Source organism: Urocitellus parryii, chromosome 11, assembly GCF_045843805.1.
Source record: "Urocitellus parryii isolate mUroPar1 chromosome 11, mUroPar1.hap1, whole genome shotgun sequence".
Taxonomy (NCBI): Eukaryota; Metazoa; Chordata; class Mammalia; order Rodentia; family Sciuridae; genus Urocitellus; species Urocitellus parryii.
This window is the reverse complement of record NC_135541.1, coordinates 83178846-83200077: the sequence shown is the minus strand read 5'-3', so window position 1 is coordinate 83200077 and position 21232 is coordinate 83178846. Positions and strand designations below refer to the sequence as shown.

At 39.1% G+C, this 21232-nt stretch overlaps 2 pseudogenes; one reads left to right on the top strand and one right to left on the bottom strand.

Moving 5' to 3' along the window:
• Positions 1-21232, bottom strand: part of LOC144249315 (rho GTPase-activating protein 29-like) — a 573679-nt pseudogene that overhangs the window by 311172 nt on the left and 241275 nt on the right.
• LOC144249130 (COMM domain-containing protein 2 pseudogene) lies at positions 9462-10036 on the top strand (annotated as a pseudogene).

Sequence of the window (21232 nt, the reverse complement as noted above, 5' to 3'; positions counted from 1 at the left end):
GATCTCTCATCAGACAAACCAGAGGGAGCGCAGGGTTGGACATCTGCGCCTCCGCCAGAGCAGTACTAACTCCAGAGATGGGAGTTCAAATCATTCCCACAGGAGTAAAAGGACCTCTTCCCCAAGGAACAGTAGGCTTATTGTTAGGACGCAGTTCTTCTACGCTAAAAGGACTTATGATAAGTCCCGGGGTAATTGATCCTGATTATGAAGGTGAAATAAAAATTATAGCCACTTCTCCAAAGGGTATATCAGTAATTTCACCAGGAGATAGAATAGCACAGTTATTAATAATATCCAGCCTACATGATAAATTTTCCAGTAGTACTATGGAAAGAGGTTCCAGGGGTTTAGGCTCCACAGGTGTAGATTGGGCTATGCTGTCTTTGAATTTAGATTCTCGCCCAAAGCTAAAACTAAATATTCAAGGACATGAATTTAATGGGCTACTGGATACAGGTGCAGACCTTAGCATCATATCTCGTCAAGAATGGCCAAAACATTGGCCATTACAACAAGCCACTCAAACTCTTCGAGGCCTAGGAGTGGCAACTAATCCCCATAGAAGTGCAATGGTCTTAGATTGGAAGGATCCTGAAGGATGTGAAGGAACTATACAGCCATATGTATTGGATCATCTTCCGGTAAATTTATGGGGACGAGATGTCTTAGATCAATTAGGTTTGACATTAACAAATAATATCAATCAAAATGCACCCACTATTATGGCTAGACAAGGTTTTAGGAAAGGAAAAAGATTAGAAAACCAAGAACAAGGTATAGCAGCACCAATACAAATAGATCAAAGAATAAATAGACATGGACTGGGTTTTCAGAAGGGGTCACTGAGGCAATAAAAATCACTTGGAAATCAGATAGACCGATATGGGTTTCTCAGTGGCCCCTGACTAAAAAAAAGATACAAGCAGCCCATGACCTGGTCAAACAACAATTAGCGGAGGGACATATACAACCTTCTGTATCTCCCTATAATACTCCCATTTTTGTCATTAAAAAGAAATCTGGTAAATGGAGATTATTACAAGATTTAAGAGCCATTAATAATGAGATGGTTATTATGGGACCCGCTCAATCAGGGATTCCTCAATTGTCCGCTTTACCAAAAACCTGGTATGTTTTAGCTATAGATATTAAAGATTGTTTCTTTTCAATTCCAATTCATCCTGAGGATAGTCCACATTTTGCATTTACTATCCCTGCACTGAATCATGAAGGTCCTGATCAGAGATATAAATGGAAAGTGCTCCCTCAAGGGATGGCTAACAGCCCAACTATGTGTCAAATTTATGTTAATAAAGCAATCCAGCCACTTAGAAATCAAAATCCTGAACTACAAATATTTCACTATATGGATGATGTATTGTTAGCACACAAAGATAAAAACACATTGTTGGAATGTTATGCCACACTTACAAATTTGTTAAAAAATTATAATCTAGAGATAGCAATAGATAAAGTACAATTAAATTTTCCAATTAATTATTTAGGAGTTCTATTATCCTCAACCATGGTCCGTCCACCAAAAATTCAAATACGAGTAGATCAACTCAGATCACTTAACGACTTTCAAAAGTTATTAGGAGACATAAATTGGATAAGGCCTTATCTAGGCATACCAACAGGAGAGTTGGGACCTTTATTTGATATCCTAAAAGGTCCATCAGATCCAAATTCACCCCGCATATTAACTCCTGAAGCAAGAAAGGCATTAAAAATTATTGAAACATATATGGAAAATATGCATTTGGATAGAATTGATATAAGTTTGCCTTTATTATTTATTGTAATACCAACAAAAAATATTCCTACAGGAGTATTTTGGCAAGATGGTCCGTTATTGTGGATACATTTATCTTATTCTCCTAACACTATTCTTACTAGGTATCCTGAGGCTGTAGGACAATTAATACTCAAAGGAATAAAAGCAGCAAAGGGAGTGTTTGGAATTTCTCCCAATAAAATTATTACTCCATATACTATGGATCAAATTTATGAGTTAGCTAATGAGTTAAATACTTGGGCAATAATCATGTCTAAATCTAATGTTTCATTTGATAATCACTTACCATCTAATCCTTTGTTGTCTTTTTGGTCTAAGCATCCTGTAGTTTTTCCAAAAATGTCAAGAAAAACCCCTATCATGCATGCTCCAAATATATTCACTGATGGGTCAAATAATGGTAAAGCAGCAGTAGTTACCCCTGATCAAACTTTTACATTTTTAGTACCCAAACAATCAGCTCCAAAGGTAGAGCTTAATGCAGTTTTACAAGCTTTTGTGATGTTTAAAGATTCTGTATTTAATTCATTTTCTGATAGTCAGTATATAGTTAATGCTATAATATCCCTTGAAGATGCTGGTAGGATTTCCCCTTCCTCTACTGTTTTCTCTTTGTTTTCCACTATACAAAGTCTAATCTGGGATAGAAAAGATCCATTCTTTATAGGACATATCAGGGCACATACAGGATTGCCTGGAGCCCTTAGTTTGGGCAATGATTTAGCAGATAAAACTACACATGATATACATATTTTTTCTACTGTAGAAGAAGCTACAAATTTTCATAAAAGGTTTCATGTTAATGCTAATACTTTACAAAAGCATTTTAAAATAACTAAGGAACAAGCCAGGCATATAATAAAACAATGACAAAATTGTGTGACCTTTTTACCACAAGTTAATCTTGGAGTCAATCCTAGAGGACTGATACCTAACCATATTTGGCAGATGGATGTCACACACTTGCCAGAATTTGGAAAATTAAAATATTTACATGTTACAGTTGATACTTCTTCTGGATTTTTTATGAGCTCCCTTCATGCCGGAGAAAAAACTAAAGATGTTATAGCTCATTGCTTACAAAATTTTGCCACTGTGGGTGTTCCTAAACAGTTAAAAACTGATAATGGTCCTGGTTACACTTCTAACTCTTTTAAACAATTTTGCTCATCTTTTGGTATTACTCATATAACAGGAATCCCATACAATCCACAGGGACAAGGCATAGTTGAAAGAGCTCATCAAACTATTAAAACGTACTTATTAAAGCAAAAAGAGGGAATTGGAAAGGGGTATATATCCCCCAAATATAAACTTAAAATAACCCTTTTTACTCTAAACTTTCTAAATTTGGATTCATCAGGACTTAGTGCTGCGGAAAGACATATGTATCCGAAAAATGTACATAAGCCTAAGGTACTTTGGAAAGATATTCTAAGAGGACAATGGAAAGGTCCCGACCCATTTATTGTCTGGAGTCGGGGTTCCGTTTGTGTGTTCCCACAGGGAGAACAGCAGCCGATTTGGATTCCAGAGAGGTTAACCAAAACAATTTCTACAGAAAAAGAAGATGATTTGACTGAAATCCATAACAGCTGATATCCAGAGCTCCAGCTTGGCTATTCTTACATCTGCGACAGTGATTAACCACGGTGCCTTTTTTCAATATCTATTTTATTATTGCATTTTTCCCACATCATAAAGTTCTATTTTATTTTTTGAGCTCATACAAACCTAGGTTAATGTTCTTCTGATCAGTTTTGGTTTTTGACTGTGTTTTATTTTTTGACTGTGGAGTTTTTAAACATTGCAATGGAGATTTCACCTAGGTAAAGCTACAAGGCCTTTACTATTGTCTTATATGTTGTATGTTATGTGCGCACACTTCTGTTTTGTGTTGTATGTCTGTATGTGTGTATGTCCATATATCTTATATGAGGAGCACTCATGAATAAATGGATCCGAATTTTTTTTATTCACGTGATTTTAATGGTTTAATTTAGATTGGGTAAACAGCTGTTGAAAATTGTTTTATTATGTGAACAAATAAGGAGGTTAACAGATCTGTTTGTTTGCTTTCACCTTTCCTTCTCATTATATTTAATAATTCTGTTCAGGATAATGTAAATTGTTCAAAAAATTGTTTTCTTAATGCCTGTTGGAATGTTACATAATTTTTTTCCTAGCATCATTACCAGAATTCCTATCTTCATCCCAGTGCCGGTGAAGACAAAGATAAAACCAAACTACAGCTTCTTCAGTAGTTATCGCAACAAACTGTATAAACTGATGCATCAGTGAATAATAACTCAACAAGTAATGCTCAATCAAGGAGTCAATTTACTTTGGGAGGAAATGGACATATTGACAGATTCCTCTACTTTGAACTGCTTGGAGAACTTGCCTGGACTATGTATCACTTGTATGCATTGTGAACTATCTGTTGGTGCAGCGAATTGTGGTAGTGCTGGAGTATTTTTGCTGATGGTGTGACCAGTGGTACAATTTTTCAAAGGAGCCCTCAATTGGCTTGATATCATGGCATTTTTCATCCTCCTCCCTTCTACTAGTGATGGTCTAAAATTTGGGGGCCAACAGAGGTGAGGCAAAGAACCTCACCCCCCCCACTGGCACCAAGGCCAAATTTGGGGGCCAACAGAGGTGAGGCAAAGAACCTCACCCCCCACTGGTGCAAAGGCCTATCCACAAGTATGGCTGTATGCTGGACCGGTAGTCAGTGACGGGTATGATCCGATTGCAGTGGTACCAACCTAAGACAGGAGGCTGACGCCTAGAGGTCAGTTCATCCGATGATGGGTAAGGACCATATGTTGAATTGGACTACCTAACAGGCACAGTCCCTAAGCCACATTACTTCTTGTTTAATTAAACAGAAGGGGGGAGATGCTGAGAGCCACAGCCGCGTCTGTATGGCCCCTGGCATTTTGCCAACAGTATTGATTGACAGGCAAGGCGTTAATATCCGCCTCTGCCGCTACTTTTGAGTTCTAGCGCTATTTTTGAGTTCTTGTGCTATTTTTAGTTCTCGCGGGAATTCCCCGGGAGTTCCCATTGGTTGGCGAAGTGCAGGAGGAGGGATTTCCCGGGGAGATATTTCCGGCTGGGGGTTCCTGCAGGAGCCTCGTGGCTTTTTGGGAGGATTCCCCAGGAGCGTGTGTGAGGTTTTTTCTTGCAGTACAAAAAATAAAGTTTGTTCCTGCTTCAGTGGCTCGTGATTTGTGCCCAGCCAGACTGCGGCAGTTGATGGCGTGTCAGACATTAAGTGTGTCCTATACTCTGTGTGAACATCCCAGGTTCCCATGCTCTATCTGGCTTCTGCTGATCCTTAGATGTGCTCTGAGGCTCTCTTCACTTACCCTCACCAAAATGCATTGCTTATTTTTGGGAGTTGTCTTTGTGGGAGGAAGGATGGTAGGACTTCTAGTCAGACTTCTTGCTAGCATCTCTCCTCCCTAGAAATTTTTACTTTAAAATCAGAATAATCATACCCAGTATCACCATGTTTAATCAAATTTGTATTGGAGACCCTCATGAGTAAAATATAGTGAGAATAAAAGAAAGTAGAAGAATGGAATACGAAAATATAGAAAGCTTAAACTTGCATTATTTTCAGGTGATGACTATTTTTTTAATATTATTTTTTAATTTTTTAAATTTTAGATGGACCCAATATCTTTATTTTTTTAATGTGGTGCTGAGGATCGAACCCAGTGCCTCCCGCATGACAGGCGAGTGCTCTACCACTTGAGCCACATCCCCAACCCAAACTGTTTATATTTTGAAAAAAAAAATGTAATCTCCAGAAAGATTATTGGAAATACCTATAGAAATTGTCAAGGTTCCTGAATAAAAGCTTGAGGTATAAAATTAAAATTAAAGTGTTATATTCCAGTGGCAAATAATTAGAAATTGTGATTGAACAGGATATACTATTTATAATAGTATCAGAGACTGAAATTACCCAAATAATCAAATAATAGACTTAAGACTTATATAGACAAATTATAAAATTTTATTAGGGTACATTCAAAAGAACATAAATATATAAAGGCATATACTACATTTGTCAATATAAGATTTAGTCTAGGTCATTTTTAAAAGAATTTTTAAGGTAGCCAGTTGCGGTGGTGCACACATGTAATGCCTGCAGCTCAGGAGGCAGAGACAGGAGGATCATGAGTTGAATGCTAGCCACTGCAAAAGCAGGCACTAAACAATTCAGTGAGAGCGTATCTCTGAAATAAAATACAAAATAGCCTGGGGATGTGGCTCCATGGTAGAGTGCCCATAAATTCAATCCCCAGTACATCCTTCCCCCTCCCAAGTATTTTGAAGGCTAAAACACCATGAAATCTAAAGAGGAACCTGGAGTGGGTCTGGCCTATCAATTAATTATTAAGCTATTATTATTATAAATTAAGCAAATGCCATTATAAAGTTGTTCTGATTAAAATAGTATAATGCTGGTGCAGACGTAGAAATTACATTAAGTACAAAATTACTTTGATGTAACAGCAACCTCCTATTAATTAGACATTTCATTTTGCATGAAAACACAGAGGCTCACAAAACAACTGGGCATTCTAGAATCAGAGAGTTTTTGAAGAATTTGAAAATTGCCGCAGTCTGGCTGGGCACAAATCACCAAGCAGCCACAACGCACTTGTATCTTCAAACAGAAAACTTTATTGCCCGAATTCCACCAGCACTCCACGCACACTCCCCGGGAACTCTCTCAGCTCTCCACCTGGCTCTGCCCCCACTCTCTCAGAAGGTGAGAACTCCATGGGAACTCCAAAGTACAGGGTGCCCTAGGCAGCAAGAGAAGCCCTATTGCGGGACAGTAAAGGTCTATATACAATTGAATACACAGCTTAACATAACCATCATCATCTCAATGGCTTGCTGGATTCACCTCTCAATGACTGCCTTCTAGCAAAATGCCATGTGTCATCCCGACTTGGTTGTGGCCCTCAACAAAAAATGTTCAGTAAAATACAAGAGGAAATTCATTGCAAAATTACACACTAGGGTAGTGTGCAAGAAGAATGCAGAATGGAAGCAATATACAATCTAAATGTCTGAATGTTCTATTCCTCATGACATACCCACTCCCATGCACACATTAGGCTTTCTCGGTAACAGTGTAATAGGTTAGTTGTGAGGACCAGACTGAAGTAACCAAGGCTTCTCAGCAGAGGGAGTTTTCCGAGAGCCATGCACTCTTGCTCTTTTGGCAGATGCAGGGGCAACGCTATTGGTCAAAGCCACAATTCTCTCGTTTTCTTAATTTTTAATTTGTTTTAATTAGTTATACATGACAGTAGAATGCACCTATATACTTTGATATATCATACGTAGATGGGATATAATTTCTCTTTTTCTGAGTGTACATATTTTAGAATCACATTTGTCATACAGTCACATATATATAAAGTAATAATGTCTGCTTCATTCTACTATCTTTCTTATCCCCATATCCCCTGCCTTCCCCTCCTTTCATTTCCCTCTACCTAAGGTAATGCTATATTTTTAATACACATATATACCACAATTTTTGTATTTCTGTTTGTATATAAAGTATGTTGACACCCAATTCAAGTCTTAATAAATAAAATTTCACCATCCTTGCTAATCCCCTGCCCCCTCCCTTTCTCTCCCACCCCTCTACTCTATTTCTCCCATTCTCTCCCTCCCAACCCCAACAAGAGTCAACTTTCTTATATCAGAAAAAACATTCAGTATTTGTTTTGGGGGGATTGACTAACTTCACTTAGTATTATCTTCTCCAGCGCCATCCATTTACATGCAAATGCCATGGTATTGTTCTTTTTTAATGCTGAGTAAAATTCCTTTGTGTATATATGCCACATTTTTTTTATCCATTAATCCACTGAAGGACATCAGGTTCACTCACTTCTATTTCATTCTTCTATCTTTCCTATCCCCACATCCCTGCCTTCCCCTCCTTTAGCTATTGTGAATTGTGCTGCTATAAACATTGATGTGGCTGTGTCCCTGTAGTATCCTGTTTTTAAGTCCTTTGGATATAGTCTGAGGAGAGGAATAGCTGGGTCAAATGGTGGTTCCATACCTCCATACTGTTTTCTATTTTGGCTGCACCAATTTGCAGTCCCACAAGCAATGTATGAGTGTACCTTTTTCCCACATCCTCACCAACACTTATTGTTGTTTGTCTTCATAATAGCTGCCATTCTGACTGGAGTGAGATGATATCTTAGAGTAGTTTTGATTTGCATTTCTCTGATTGCTAGAGATGATGAGCATTTTTTCTTATATTTATTGATTGATTGTATATCCTCTTCTGAGAAGTGTCTGTTCAGGTCTTTAGCCCATTTGTTGATTGGGTTATTTGATTTTTCTGTGTTTAGCTTTTTGAGTTCTTTATGTACCCAAGAGATTAGAGCACTATCTGATATGTAAGGTGTAAAGATTTGCTCCCAGGATGTAGGCTCTCTGTTCACCTCACAGATTTTTTTTGTTGTTTTTTTTTTTTTTTCTGAAAAGAAACTTTTTAGTTTGATTCCATCCCATTTATTGATTCTTGGTTTTAATTCTTGTACAGTAAGAGTCTTATTAAGGAAGTTGGGGTCTAATCCCACATGGTGAAGATTAAGGCCTATTTTTTCTTCTATTAGACTCAGAGTCTCTCACAACTCTCTTTACAATACTGAGTAAGTGGCAATTATTTTACTTGGGTAGACTTTTCATAGGGTCAGAATAGATGTCATGAAAGAAAGAGAGCTGTCCATCTGTAGGGGACAGGTCTCTGCTTCATGGCTACTTAGTGTTGAGAGGGTTCTATAAGCAGTGTTCTGATACTACCACATTAAAAAAAATTATGTCCAACATATATTTTTCCCAATGAAAGCTCTATCACACAGGTTACTATTATTACCCTTCTATACACCTGGATGTCTTATGATCATATTTTTTATTTTTACTCTGTAGTGGAAAGAAACATTCTCAACTGATGTAGCAAGAATAATTTATCAATAGAATAAAAACACAAGTTTATCAACACATTCTTAAGAATCCCAGAATCAGAACTGTCCACATGGATAACTTGGATTCATGATGGAGATGGCATCATAGAGAAGTAGGAAAAGAGATAATTAGTTAACAAATGGGACTGGAGAATTGACATTCCACAAATAAAATACACACTTGCATTCCCACATCATTCCATATGCATTGTCAACTCTAGATGTATTAACCATGTTAATATTTTAAAAGGAAATTTTAAAATAATTAGTGCAAAATATTGTGGATAGCTTTTAAAACTTGATCTTACAAAATATTTCCTAAGAATGCACGCATGAAAACAAATGATCACATGAGAAAAGATTAGTAATTTGAGCACATAAAATTAAAAACATCTGGGGCTGGGGCTGGAGCTCAGTGGTGGAGTGCTTGTCTACCATGTGCAAGGTGCTGGGTTTGATTTTCAGCACCACATAAAAATAAATAAATAAAATAAAAGTATTGTGTCCAACTATAACTAAAAGATATATTTTTTAAAAAATTAAAGACATCTGTATGTCCAAAGATGTCTTAAACAGGAAGACCAGGGTGCTGCTGGGTGAAAAAGGGTGCCCAGCAAAGATGCTGCTGAACTTTGTCGGAAGAGCATAAGGAGCACCTGGCCTTCCTGCCGAAGTGGTGGTGGAGTTTGGGTGGATTGGATGGAGTTCCTGAGGTGAGGGACCATCCCCAAGGTCTACGAGGATGCCACCAGGAAGCTCAACGTGAGCAGCAACATTGTCCAGCATGGTGTGGAAGGGTTGACCTACCTGCTCACCGAGAGCTCCAAGCTCATGGATTACTGAAATGGATTTCCAAGACTCTGTTTTTGTTTTGGGATTCTCTGAAGAACTGAACAAATTATTGCTTAAGCTTTACCTGGACAACAGAAAAGAGTTCAGGACTATTCTGGGTGAATTGGCACCCAGCCTTCCCAGTTACCACAGCCTTGAGTGATGACTAGATGTACAGCTTGCAAGCAGAAGTCTCAGGCAACAGATTCAGCCAGCAGTGACTATAAAACTACACCTAAATCAGAATGGAGAACATAACACCAAAGTTCTGCAGACAGACTCAGCCACCCTCCTTCATTTAGTTCAGCAACTGTAACAATCTTTGGAGGAGATGAAAACAAACCACTGTAGGAGAGTAATTCACAACATCAAGTAGTACCAAGTGTTAAGGTCCTAATACCTTTGACTCATTTGTGAATGGATGACATTCAGGAATTACTTTGCAGAATTAATTTTTATTATTTGGTGTTGATAAATGCATCTAGATTCCATGAAATTCCTTTTCCTATTCCAGGATATTGAGGTCATAATCAGAAGCTAAATTCAAGTTCGTTTTCTGGTGCTAAATGTGGTCAGCTTCTTGACAGATTAAAATGTAATATTTAATATTAAATGTGTAAACAGGATTGAATCAACTAGAATTGATTCTATACTGTTCATATCTACTGAATATATGAGTAATACCCTGTATTGATACACCTTGTGTGCCTAACTAGTATTTTCTTCCTTATTGATCAATTTTGAGAATAAAATTTACAGCTAATTCATTTCCTATTGAGAGTATTTCAAAATAGTACAATATTTCTGACTTTTAAAAGCATCTCATGATGTTACCAGCTACAGAATAATGTAAAGTGAGTATGAGTTTTTTAAATTATATGCCCATATTGTTATAGGAAGTTCATGCATTTTTCTTTGAATGTAAAGATAAGTAGTTTTTACCATATTGCTGAAGTTTGACTTATGGTTCATTGACTTAAGTAGTACTCAATTTTGTGTGATTGTTAATAATATTTTCACAAGCATTAATTTTTTCCATATACCCAAAGCAACTAAGAGACACATTGTCATTTACATTTATAAATAATGCATACAAGAATAATGTAATCAATGCTTGATTATCTGGGGGAAGAAAGATGTCTTAAACTAAAAATGTTTAGAAATTTAAGAATATATTTTCAATATAACTGATAGTTTCAATATAACTAACACACTTGAAAATTAAAAATATGTAAATATAACCTACAAATTGGTAAGAAAATATAATTAATCTAGTTAAAAATGACCAAAATATATGACTGGAAATTTTACAAAGGAATACAAATGACTATCAAACACAGAAAAGGAATGTAACATTATCAATGGCAATAAATACAGACCTCATAATGAAATAGCTTCTGAAAGTTTTATTGCCAACAACTAAGAGATCATGAGAAAGTGCCTGGACACCTTCAAGGAGACTAGACCAAGGACATCTCACATGTGATCGACACTGTGGCAACTGATGCTACTTCTAGGAAGAGAGCTGGGTGTGACCTCTGGACTGACCTCTCATATGCCCTGTGACCAGCAGCCACATTCCCAGAACATATACTACAAAGAGTCCCACACAAAGGAGGCCTGTGCCTAAAGCTCATAGCAATGAGGTTCTGAGCAGCAAAAACCTGAAGACCTCTCAAAAGTGCATAAGCAAGAGAGTGAGCAAGGCAACCAGGTACATCCACAGGCTGGCTCCAGTCAAAACCAGTGAGCACAGTGGGTGAGTTTAAGGACCACCACTCTTTGATGGCTATTTTTTTGTGTCCAGCTGGCAAGGTTATGGTCCCAGGTTGTTTGGTTAAGCATCAGTCTAGATGTGGAAAAATACTTCTTAGCTGTGATTAACATTGACTTTGAGTAACATAGGCTACCCTTTATAGTGTAGGTGGGCCTCATCTAATCAGTTGACAGCCTTAAGAGCAATAACTGAGGTTCCTAAAGCAGAAAGAATTCTTCTCAAGGCTGCAACATAGAAGACTCATCTGAGTTTCCAAGCTGCTAACTTATGGAATTGACTTGAGACTGCAGCATCTACTTTTTCCTAAATTTCCAGCCTGCTGACAAGTGCCATGGATTTCAGATTGTCTGCTCCCATAATATGAAACAACACATAAAAACTAATCTCTCTCCCATTCTCTCTCTCCTTATCTCTTCCCAGACTACACAGAATGCAGATACATTCAACAGAATATTTTTGTTAAATTAAAGGATCACTAAAATATTATACATTTATATGCATTTGTACACACACACAAACACATACACATACACATATAATGTTAGGAATACTAACAGCTGCAATAAAACTTCAAAAAAGCGAGAGAATAAGGACTCCTAAAGGTGGAAAGAGGCAGGGGGAAAGCGTACACTTCCATGAAAGTTGTTACACTTGAATTTTCAAGGTAGGTTTATGAGAAATAACTAAAAACTTAATAAAAGCAGGCCAGTATGGACAATGTAAGTGTGTTATCAATGTGAGTTATGGGCAATTGAATCTTTGGCATCTGTTATCTTTTGAAACATAGGAAAATTAGTAATCAATGTTTCAATGATGTGCATGGATTTCTGGTGGCAGTGGATGGAGGTGGAAGAGGAAAACAAAGGCCACATGCTGAGGAGAGGCACTTTCCCACACCTGTGCTCATTTTTCAGTCATCTGACCAGAGAACAGAACTGTGGAATCTTGGCTGTCCCTGGAGTCACCTGGGAAGTTCTTAGTGCCTGGATCTCACCCCCGACATCCCCATTTATTGGCCTTAGAATGAATTTAGGAAAGGACATATCTGAAGGCTCACCAAGGGGTTCTCGTTGCAGGTCTGGGACTCCCTGCGAGACAGGATGCTCTCAGGCTGCAGGTGTCTGAGCCCTGATTTAAATTTAGTTTCAAGCAAGTGAAGAGCACAACCAGATATGCTTTGTACAAAGAGTACAGGGCAGAGGGTAGAGGACAGATGAGCAAGAGGACAGGCTGGCAGTTGGATGCCCGTCTTGGTGGCTTTGGAGAAAGGTGAGGCCTTTGGGAGCAAATGTGCTGACTGTGGGGTGTGGAGGCCAAGAGGGAAAGATGCTCAGGGGTGTCTGGTGGGACTCAGGATTTCAAGCTGGTGATTAGGTAGTTTGTGATAAGTAGTGATGGTGAGCAGATTGGAACCCCTGGCCCTTTGATGTGCCAGCTCTGCAGCACCTGGGAACTCATTGCTGCAGAAAAATATTTGTTAATCATTGGATGGCTTGAGAGAAAGTTAAAAGCAATGAGTGATTATGGGCATGGTGACATATTCCTGTAATCCCATCAGATCAGGAGGTTGAGGCAGAAGGATCCTGAGTTCAAAGCCAGCCTCAGCAAAAGTGAGATGCTAAGCAACTGAGTGAGACCCTGTCTCTAAATAAAATACAAAAAAGGGCTGGGATGTGGCTTAGTAGTTGACTGACCCTGAGATCAATCCCTGGTATACTTACTCCAAAAAAATTTTTTTTTAAATAAATGCAATGTGTGATCTGTGCATTTTCTCCCAGAGGGCTGTTCAGGAAACTTTGCTTCTCATTATTTGGTTCCTTGTGCCATGTCTGTTGGTGGCACAGCTGTTCTAGAGAGCAGGATTGATGGTTACTATTAAACCCAAAGACTTCTCATGAGTTGTTCCACGGGGCCAGTTGCACTCACCTCTGTCTTCAGGTTTCCACAATGCTGGTGTAGTCCCATGAACATCTTCTTGGTTTTATTTTATCTGTTTTTAAATAAAAAGTGAGGATCTATTGAATTTTCACCTAAAGTCATTAGCAAATAACATTTTTCCCCTTAGTTCACAGTGTCACAGCAAACCATCTAAATGGTATTCATGGGCAGAGTAATTTTAATATTAATAAACTTAATGATGATTTAAAAGCAAATTAAAAATTTAATCTTTCATTAATTCATGACATAGTTATAGAAAGCCTAGTTATTATGACTTTAATAAAAGGTCTTTTGGAGATTATCACATTTTATTTGAAAAGAAACTGAAGGGCAAAATTTCTAAATCTAACTTGCAGTTCAAATCTTCCAATTTCTCCTCCTTTTCTGGAGGCAGGATGAAGCTTAAAGACTTCCTTTCACTCTTTTCTGCTTTCTTAGTATGGACTTCCCATCTCCTCCTGGCTGATGATTTATTTGAGTTTCTTAGGATGGAGGAGGAATAATCCAGGGGATGGGAAACCAAGAGCTGCAGCTTGACTAGACAGCGCATGGACAGGTACCCGGTTGAAGGGCTGCAAGTGCTGGGTCCAGGCTGCCCGCAGCCCCCAGGCACAAATGTTTGCCAAATTAAGCTCAGAAATACATCAGGATTTTTTAAGGGAGTTGGGAGTAGAGGAAAAGCATCTCTGGTTTGTGAGATCACATGAGGAGAAGATGGTTGCCTGGGCCGCTGCTCTGTCAGGTCACTGGCTCTGGAATAGAGCTCAGAACAGAAAAGGTCAGAGCCCAGTCAGAGGTTGCCTGCCTCTCGCCTCCCTGTAACTGTGCTTTGGCAGCCTGCACCTTCTGATGGACTCAGCACCAGTATCTGCAGCTGCTCAGTCTGCGAGAAGAGCTGTGTGAAGACAGGCATGTCAGGAGGTGTCAGGAGTAGTAGGGATGAGAGCCTGGGCCTGGCTCCAGCACAGTAGCGAGTCTGAGTCGCACCAGGTTGTAGTGACGGCTGCATGGCAGCCTGGCAAAATTCAACTGTCCTGACCTCTGAAGGTAAGGATGAGCTCACATTGTTTTGGGGACCACGCTGCATACCACTTTTAAATATGTTTATAAGGAACTGGCTTCAGAGATATCACCAGGCACTGCTCACGGAGTTCAATGGGAGGCCAGAAGGTAAGACAGGTTTCCAGAAGGTAAGACAGAAATATCCAATAAGATCCGACCCCTCACACAGTATCCTCCTCACCCTCTCTCCTGTACAATAAAAGGTCTGAAGGTCGTTACACCTCTCAGCACTGGGCTGGGGACACAGGGGTGACTCTGTACCCTGCTTCAATTCTGGCTGATGGCATTACTATAACAGTGCATGTCTGAAATGTTAGAGGGGCATTTATGATCATTAGAAATAATCAAGTCCACACCAAGGAAAAAAGTCTAAGAGAATATTCAATACTTTATAGCTAAATGACTTTGGGACCTTAAGATACAATATCCACGTGGTTCTTAAAGGACTCATAAATACTCAATTTAAAGGGGAATTATTAACATGGAGGTTTATGATCAGAGCATTGAAATTACATTGATCATGTCTACTCTGGCTCTAAAAATAAAAAATGGAATAATAATCCAGCTATCTAAGCGAGAAGGCTGCAAGCCATATCTTGCATGGTAAAGCAACATCTGAGATTGTCACAGATCAGGGACCCTGCTCCAGGAGACCTTCCTGGAAATGCCCCCAAGGACTCTCAATGGACCCAGCTTCTAGCCCCAACTCAGCCTGTCAGGGGGGAGTGTGCGCATCATTTGCTGTTAGATTTTGTTTCTTTGAGGCAGAGAGGACACATATCAGAGTGAGAGAGGTTGATGGAGGCAGCTTCTCAGGAAGAGATCTGCCCATGATCTGGAATGGGACCTTCCAAAGTTCTGGTTGTCCTGGGACAGGCATGGAGAATGCAAAACAAGAGATGATCTGAGGGTCTTTGGTGAGGGTTTACAGGATAGAGGGGTGGACCATGATGAGAAATGGAGAAGTAGAGTGCCCAGGCCTCTCCTTAGATACCTGCAGCTCCTGAGAGTGTCGAGGAATAACAAGCCGATTCAGACACCTCCTAGAATGGAAATGACAGAAAAACTCACAATTCCTGTCCTACCTACCCTAGGATCTGTTGGAAAAATACAGTAAGATCATCCTAGAAATAGATGAATTCTAGATAGGGCAGAGGGGTGGGGGGGAAAGGGAAGGGGCAAGGGTTAGCAAGGATGGTGGAATGTGATGGACATCATTATCCAAAGTACATGTATGAAGACATGAATTGGTGTCAACATGCTTTATATACAAACAGAGATATGAAAAATTATGCTGTATACATATAATAAGAATTGTAATGCATTCTGCTGTCATTTATTTTTTAAAAAGTCAATAAAAATAAATTTTAAAAAATGAGAAGCTAAAAAAAAGAGATTAATAATAATAAAATAAAATAAAATAATTATAATAATTTCTCTGAAAAAACAAGATCATCCTGGAGACTAAAAATTGCAGTCCAAATGCAAGCTCCACAAAACACACATGAACATTGATTAATTATTTCCTGAATGGACAAAGCCAACAAATGGGCGGTGGTGCAGAGGAGAGAAAAATCACTTCTCAGCAACTAAAAAGAATTAATCACTGCCTCTCCTAAGACATTCACTGGCCATATTGGGTGGATTGGTACATTAGTTAAGAATACAGACCTGGGGCTCTCACTTGACTTCACACTCAGCTTTCTTACTCTCTGTACCTCAGTTTCCTCATCTACAAAATAAGACAATTGTGATATTTCCTATTGAATATTTTCTGTCATGATCAGAGGATGTAAAATACTTCATAAAAGAAAGACTGAGAGGAAAAACAGGGCTAGAAAAAGAATCTGGGCGTGGAGTTATTGTTTTAGACTTTGCATGTGAGGTCAGGAGACTGAACAATGCCTCAGGGAAAGATCTACACAGGGAGCTCAAGAATTGAGCCCCAAGGCAAACTGACTTAGGAGGTTAGGAAAACAGCAAAGAAGTTGCCTTTTACCTAAGATTGCACAGCCATTTGGGTTGGAAAGAAGCAGGACAAGAGTGTCATTCTGAGCTCTTGAATGAGCTAAGAGATCTTAAAACTGCTAATGTTATGCCAGATTCATGGGACCCCAGTTGATCTCCAGGCACCAAATCCAATGAAATCACACAAGAGTCTTTATTGCAAGCTCAAGCCTGGACTCACAACCATTCCCAATGCAGGAGTGAGTCCCGGTCCTTTGTTCAGTGAGATTTTATAAGTTTTGGGGGGATACTGTATGCATCACAACATCACACAGCAAATCATTTCATACCACGGGAAAGTCAAACAACAACTCTCAACATTGATTATTGTTAGACCACGACGCAAGAAAAGACCACTGACTCCAATTAAAATCAAATTAAAGCAAGCTTATTATTTCGACCGGCCAGGCTTCCTTGCCCCTCAAAATCGTGGGAGCCAAGGACAGCCCCGAGGCTTCTTTGTGGCCCAGTTTTATAGCCCAAAAAGTTACACAAAGGCGGGGTTACAGATAACAACATTCTGAAGAGCATAACACAAGTTTACATTTTTGCTGGCCCCAGCATCAGAATTTATGGAGATCTTAGAGACTCAGAGAGGGTTGTTATCTGGCCAGGGAGGGCCAGAATTTATGAGGCGTCACTAAGGTTTAGGAAAGGGTTGTTATATGGTCAGGGAAAACCGGACCTGGGTGAGTTCAGGGCACGGGCAGGCATTCCAATCAGCTTTACAACATCAACTAATGGCCAGGCCATACAGACATCCTGATATTTTTACAGAAAACAGAAATGAATCCTTCATAACTTGTGACAAGATGGCTTCTAATCTAATGAGATAACTAGGCTAGGTATATCATTAGCACATTCAATGGCGGGAACAAGTTGGTAGGGGTGATTGGTTAATACAAAAGGGGGATTTGTTTGAACTGATTGGTTTAGGCCATGAGGGGGTATATGTGCTATACTACATGGTTTCCCAACATGTTATCAACCACCATAAACTACTTGGGTATCATCTGGCATTCCAGGTATTTTCCCTGTTTCATGCTGATTGAAGGTTGTTAGGGGGGTTGCTATGGGTCCTCACCTAGCCTAACTGAGTCAGGAACACCTGGTGGCACAGACCTCTCCTGTTATTTACAGACAAACAACTCAGCAGGGTGGGTATGTGCTTAGGAGTGTTCTGTGGGTTTTTCCAAAGACAAGGGTCACGCCCTCTTCCTTAGGACAGGCCTTGAAGTAGAAGCTGCTGTTATTTATTTATTTTTAAAAATGGAGTTACATTAGTTTCTCACTAAGAGGGGTCTGGGGCTTGACCCCTCCTTTGTGGTCTTAACACTATCCAATAAATGCCATTCATGGGTTCGATCACATGAGGCCAAGAATTTCCAATGGATTTCACAGCAATGTGGAGGTCATCATTGACTTCAGAGTGCACTTTGAAAGGGAGGTGTGTTAAGAGGTTAACAGGAAAGTTGTGGAAGTTAAATTGAACAGTTTATTTGAACAAATAATATTCCTGAATATTTCTGAAGCAGGCAGTTCTCAGAACCAGGAGAAGGCTGGAGAGCTCTGCTCTGTAGATGGTGGGCATTTCCAGATCAAGCTGGGAAGTTGAGTACATTCAGGGCTCCCATGTTGAGAGCCAGGAGTTTGCCTTGCCTGGTCATGCATGGTCTGGTGCTAGGCAGCTTGTGATTGGCTGAAGCTCAGCTATGTGTGATTGGCTGAGACTTGGCTGCTTCCTTATACTACTGAGTTTAGTTTCCAGTTTGTTTTTGAACTACATTGGGTGGCTATTTGTTATACAGGAATTCAAAGCATGACCACAGTCTCTGATCAGGACTCCTATTCATTTAACATGACAGATGGGGGCAACAGCTTCACTGAGGAGCATTCCAGATAGAGCTCAGAGAGACAGTCTACAGGTAGAAGAAGAGATTTGGGGAACTGAGCCACTGAGTATGGTTGGAGATGGGTGGGAGACGTAAGGGGGGAGCTGAGCCACCAGAGGAAGAGCAGCAGATCCCCATGAGTCTGAGGTCCTGGCAGCTTTGAATCCACAGTGTGAGCTTGTTTTGGTCCTCGTTTCCATATCTGAGGCTGTGTAAGCAGGTCTCCTTCTTGCTTTGACACTGACATCCTTCAGACAAATTTCTAGAGGCAAAAATACAAATCGACATGAGAAAAGAACCACATACACTTGGGAGTGAGCCCAGGGCTTCTCGAAGTAAGAAATGTGAAAAGACCTGAAAGAACCTGAATCTTGCAGAACTAAACAAACAAGTCTAGTGCTGCCTGAAAGCTTCTGGGGTGACCTTCAATGTGCCTTGTGACCACTCTGGCTTCATGTTCATGTGGTCTATATACATCAAAATTAGTGGCTTGTTTCTGTCCTTTGATAGAAAGGATTTTCTATCAAAGGACTTTTAAGATTTTCACTGAATGTTCACTGTGCACAAAGAACTTTATAGTCAAGAAGATGTTGAATGGCCTAACTGTGTAAATCTCACAATACCTCAGGTACACAACAGATTTTTATATGCATCACTTTATTTACTATCAAAGAAACCCTAAGAAATAGGTCTTATCTTCCCCTTTTTTTATAAAAAGAAATCAGAAACCCAGTCCAGACAATGTACTTCACAAGTGGCCACGTCAGCAATGGCTCCCAGGCTACCTTACCCCAGACCCAGGGCTATTCCCAAATACAAGTCAGTCATCCCTTAGCAGTAGGGCATGTTCTGAGAGATGTGCTGAAAGGTGATTTTATTGTTACGTGAACATAAGAAACTGTGCTTACCCAAAATAAGGTATTTGCAACATCAGTAGGAAATATGATTTTGAGATTATTGTCATACACAAAGTCCATCAGATGTGGCACATGATCATTCAGCAGAAGTGGCACCCCTTTGTGATCACCACATTGCACCCCAAAGGCAAGGCCTGAACAGTGTTAGCACACAGGAGGAGGGAATCAAGGAGTCACCTTGGAGCTCTGTCCAGGATATTCTCTGAATCCCATACCTGTGTTCTCTTCTCCTCTCACACAAGGCTTTCATCACTACAGGGATGGTTTCTGATGCCCCCAGAAGCCTTTACAATGCCCACCTGGAGCTAATTAAGGTGTGGTTCAATCATACTGACATTTCTGTGCTTCTCTTTTCTCACCTGAAAAATTAGAGGGTTGAGCTTCATCAAAGTTGTTCTTGAACCTTTGAGGCCAGAATCACTTCTTTGAGGGTTTGTGGCTCTGCTCCACGTAACTGGATAGCTGAAATTTGGATTGTTGTATAAATAAGACATTACCTTGTTTCCTTGTAATGAATGTGTTTATAACTATCCCTTCTACTAGGATGTAGAAAAACATTTCATCTTACAAGCACCACTCAACGGACTTTGCCTTTACTTGGACATTTTGGCTCTGATCTGTCATTGTGGGAAGAGAAGAGATGCAGTCTTTTCAGGGCAGAAATCACTTTAGTTCTCTAACTCTGCCATCTCCATGTTTTCTCAGTTAATAAATTACATCTCATGTTTATTTTTTGAATATTCTTTTTTCAGTATATAAAAAAGAATGAATTAAAATAAGAATGAATTAAATTTGCAATTACCAAGGAATAAAGGAGTTCCTGTTTAAAAAAAAAAATGATGTTAGCCGGGCTCAGTGGTACATGCCTGTAATCCCAGCAGCTCAGGAGGCTGAGCCAGGAGGATCAGGAGTTCAAAGCCAGCCTCAGCAAAAGTGAGGCGCTAAGCAACTCAGTGAGATTCTGTCTCTAAATAAAATACAAAATAAGGCTGGGTCTGTGGCTCAGTAGTGGAGTGCCCCTGAGTTCAAACCTTGGTACCCCAAAACATAGGTTTTTATCTATTGAGGAAATATACCTATTTTTCATATAAATGAATTCAAGTAAATATGCTTTACACCAGTCAAGTCATCTTCAAAGTAAAAAAAAAAAAAAAAAGAAAAAAGGAAAGCTTTCTTTACCTGAGCAGTCTATTACCATGATATTTCCATGTACTTTAATCATAATTCTTTAAAAATATTGGGGAAATAACTGGAAAATCTAAACCATAAATTAATCACTAAACTTTTCTCTTTTTGAAGGCTTGCAAATAGAATTTACATATCACTTTCTGAGTAAAAACTCAGGTGCATATGATTAAAAAATACAACCTTTGACAGTGTAAAATATCACTTTTCATAGAGAAATTACAAGACAGTGTCTGATCTCTGTATTTTGAAAGAAAAAAAAAACATTTCTTTTCTATTATTCAATTTGAAGCAAAAATTCCAAAATTGTTTTATGAAAAAACTTTCTTTCAACCCAGGGCTGTACTTCTGAGAGTTACACTTCATGGTCTTTTCCATTCACATCTGACTGAAAGCAGAATGGCTGCACCATTTTAAATACATACAAAGATATAATGAAGTTAGGCAGAGGAGCATGACATTGCTTCTCTTATTTATTTATTTATTTATTTATTTATTTATTTATACTTATTGACCTTTTTTGATTTATTTGTATGTGGTGCTGAGACTCAAATTCAGTACCTCACACATGCCAGACAAGTGCAATACCACTGAGCCACAGCCATAGCCCCTGCTTTTCTTCTTTTGACATATTTCTTTCTGGGTCCTCTGAACTTGTAATTTCTGTTTAAAAATGTCCCATTAATTCCTATTAGGGAGTTACTAGTAAGGAAAATTGCATGTTAGCTTCTATCAATCTGTATCAATAAGTGTTAACCATTCTCAGTTAAAAGCCCTCCTTTTAGCCCTACTTA